The sequence below is a fragment of the Myotis davidii genome, unplaced genomic scaffold, assembly GCF_000327345.1.
Source record: "Myotis davidii unplaced genomic scaffold, ASM32734v1 scaffold22, whole genome shotgun sequence".
Lineage (NCBI taxonomy): Eukaryota > Metazoa > Chordata > Mammalia > Chiroptera > Vespertilionidae > Myotis > Myotis davidii.
Genome location: NW_006294067.1, coordinates 581,180 through 585,097, shown reverse-complemented (window position 1 = coordinate 585,097; position 3,918 = coordinate 581,180). Strand labels below are relative to the sequence as shown.

At 42.8% G+C, this 3,918-nt stretch overlaps 1 protein-coding gene across 1 annotated transcript in view; it reads left to right on the top strand.

Moving 5' to 3' along the window:
- The window catches only part of EPHB6 (EPH receptor B6), a 15,792-nt gene that overhangs the window by 1,051 nt on the left and 10,823 nt on the right, over positions 1–3,918 (top strand).

The following is a 3,918-nucleotide window of genomic DNA, read 5'->3' as shown; positions in this document are numbered from 1 at the left end:
TGTCCCTCTTCCAGCCCAGGTGTTCCTACAGAAGCAGCTCCTGGGGCAGAGGGCAGTTCACCGGCAGAGTAGGGGTGGAGTAGGGCTCATGGGCATTTGAGGGCCCGATCTGCACTGATGGGCATGTACACACACACACACACACACACACATACACACATACATTCGTGCATACCTCCCAGCACCTACCATCCACACCCATCTCACCTCATACACACTCCCTTACACTCTTACACTTGCTTTTACAGGCACTGGTCCTGGCACTCATGTGCTTCCCACCACAATTTCCACTTACTCATCCCTGTGCACATGTACCATTGCCCCAACACCCTCCCTTATGCTCTTTTCCAGAGTCATGCATGTCCCCAGTCAGTGCACAGCCAGAGAGGCTCATTCTAGGTGGCCATCTGGCTAAACCCAGACACTGCCTGCATCTTAAGAGCCTCCCCCAGCTCCACAGTGGGAGGCACATTCATCTGCATCTTCATGCTCTAGGGGACATTCTCAGGGCTGGAGGCCTCAAGGGACATAGGACTGTCCTTGCTAGGTAATCCACAAATTGGCTTCTCCAGCCAGGACAGAGAGGCTGGAGCCCAGAGGACAGCCACCTCCTCACTGTCTGCTCTGAAAGCTGCCTTAATGGCCAATGGGATCACTTACAAGGCAGGAGGCCAGAGCTCGAAGAGAGGGTGCCTGAGACCAGGTCCCAGGTGGAGATTAAAGGGGAGAGGCTGCAGCATTAAGCTGAGCAAGGATTATACTGGAATTTCCTGGGCGTTTAAACAGCTGCTGAAGAGGACAGAGGGCAGGGCCTGTGTGCTGACCCCTCCCACGCTGACCCTGTGGCTAACAGGTGTGAGGACCAGCTCAGTAACCACACCAGACATGAAACCATTGGTCCCTTTGCCCTTGGGATCGCTGTTCACCCCGCAGGCCCCTGCAGCCTGTTTGGCTTCATGTTTCTGTCTGAGCTCAGTATACAGCAGTGCCCCTTGAGTGTGTCCCAAGTGTCCAGTCCCCTCTGGTCCCTTCTTTCCTTTTGAAGTCACAGTTCTGACATCCTGTAAGAGAAGTGTGATGTTATCCGTGAGACAAGGTGAACTTCTTGGAAGAAAAGCTTAAAGAAAATCCAGGGATAAAAGTTCTTTGCTTTTCTTGTTGACATTCCTTTGCTCATTCATTCCCAGCTCCTCCTGCCTCTCCATCTCTGCTTTCTTCTTGCAGTTAAAATTTCTAGATATTTTGAAACCTAGAGGGTAAAAAGGAGGAAGGATAAAATATAAATATAAGCTACAGTAGTCTAGGTTTTATAAATACGTCCCCTTTTTGTTTAGATTTTAGTCTAGATTTTAATGATGCGATTCTTGTTTTAATTATAAAAATAAGATATGCTCATTGTAATAAGAAAAATAATTCAAATATATGTAAGACAAAGTTAATGCCTTCCCCTCAGTTCCTATCCTACAGTAACCAATTTTAATGGCCCAATATATCTTCTGCCATACCTCTTCCAAGCTTATTTGGCTTAGATTATTTAATTTTTATAAAAATCTACTCTGTGGATTGAGTTACATAAACTATATTAAGTCAGCTTGGTTTGTTCATAACGTTATCACATTTAGCATACTTTTAAAATTCTTACAGACTTACTCCTGTTTAAATCTTGCAGTTTTATAGATGACTGAAATCATAGGCTATGATTTATAAGCTAAGATTCTACACATCTTTCATCTTTGCCAGTTTCTGAAACAAAATACAATCCTGATGCTAAGAAACTGTCATATTTTTGTAAACTAAAGACATGTAGTGGGCTTGTGGATGTAGAGTCTTTACTTATATGAAAAAGGTACGAAGTGATATAGCCATTAAAGGAGCTGAGAAAAAAAACAAAAGACGGGAAGTTACAGAAGGCACTTTTTGTCACAGGAAACTGTCTAATCCATCTCTTTTTCTGAGCTATCATTTGACAGCTACGTTTCTGCTGCTTCTGGTGTTTGATATTTTTAAAAGCATGTATACATCTGAAATTTGAAAGTTTTCCTGATTGGGATAAGTTTTTTGCTCTTTCATGGGTTAGAGGATTTCTAAACACTGGCCAATTCCTTTCACTAGTTGGAGAGGATAGTCTCAAGGAGGCCACAAGGAAGAGGACCAGAAAGATGTCCTAGTCCTCAGCCATTTGAAAAACCAAGTTCTAAGTCCTGCTTGTTTAGTATTCGAGGCACGTGCATGGAGCTTCCATGTTCTTGTCACTTACATTTCTGAGTTTGGAACTTGTCTCAAAAGAATCTGCAGTGGTAGGAATTCACTGACAGCAATTGCTTTCATATCTTAATAAGGTCTCTTCTTTCTTCTATTTATTTTAGCCATAGAGATGCGCTCCAATTCTTTTCAGCTATTAAAAATGAAAAGACGTAACTTATCTGGTTCCTTTGATAAGCAAGAACTGATCTAACAGCCTAGTCTCACTCAGGTACACTATTTTTTTCTAGAGAAACCTGTTTATAATCTTCAATTTTCTGGATCCAAATCTAAAAGATGTCCTCATCAAATAGCCAAACTACACTTCTGGGTACTTTATTATCTTCAATCATTTATTTTTAATGAATATTTTTGTTCTTAGTAAAATTTTTAAAAATTACTGAAGTAGCAATCCATTTTATTCTTTCCTTTCTGATTCCTCTTGAGGATAGAAGCTGAGTGGCTTTAACATGTCTCATAATTGCTTTTGCTCTTTTCAGAATTTCTGGAGAGAGGCCAGCTTCATGTTGTCATTAGGATGCCTGCTAAAGCGATGCATGCATGCCCCACAACAACCACAGCTACTGTGTTATTTGTATTGTGTGTCATCACAGCAAATGCTTTGCCATTCCTAATCTTCCAGAATGTTCCATATTGTACGGCTGGTATTATCTGCATTGCATCTTTTCTTTCTTTGCTGCTTGCCCTTCAAAAAAAAAAATCATTGAGATGTATCTAAAGTGTTTTTTATCCCTTCTCCATGACTATTTGTCTAGTTTATCAGTTCGGGAAAACCCAGTGCTTCTAGTTTCTTCTTTATACAGATTCCAGAATGCATCCATGCTCTCACTGAAAGAGGCTATTTTAAAGAATAACTGCTGGGCAAATGGCACAATGCCTTCATTGTTTAAAGATGTTCTGCAGCAATTTTCAGTTTTTGATAAGAGTGTTTCTAAAGACTGTCTGGCCCTGGAAAGATTCTGGTTGGTTTTGGTGAGTCAGGCATGTCTCCAAGTTAAGCCATTGAGAGTTTGGGGGTGCACCTTCCCTGTGAATTAGTTCAGGATAGTTATTAAACAGCCTGTGGTGATGGGGCCATGCTTTTCACTTCATGATCTCCCTGTTCTCCTTCGAAGCATGCATTTAATCTGCACATGATTCTAGTGGCATTTACGACAGTATTGGCAAAGAACCTTTGTTTCCCCCCAACTTTACTGAAATACAGTTGACATATACCAGTAACATTGTGTAAGTTTAAGCTATGCAATGTGATGATTTGAAAATGCTTCTTGATTGCCTCCATATGCACTATGTTGAACTCTCTAGGTCAGTGGTCGGCAAACTGCGGCTCGCGAGCCACGTGCGGCTCTTTGGCCCCTTGAGTGTGGCTCTTCCACAAAATACCACGTGTGTGTGTCCACGTACAGTGCGATTGAAACTTCGTGACCCATGCGCAGAAGTCGTATTTTGTGCTGGGTGAGGCTATTTTGAAGAAGTGGCGTTAGAAGATGTGGGGGGTGTCGGTCCGTCTGGCGACAGGAGATGCAGCGCAGGTGGGCCAGGGGATACGCAGCGCAGGGGAGGTACATTGTTTTGAGGTACATTCGCTGAGGTCGATCCCTTCCAACTCTCCCATCCACACTCATCTCAGACAGATGGGAGAGTTGGACGGGGTCG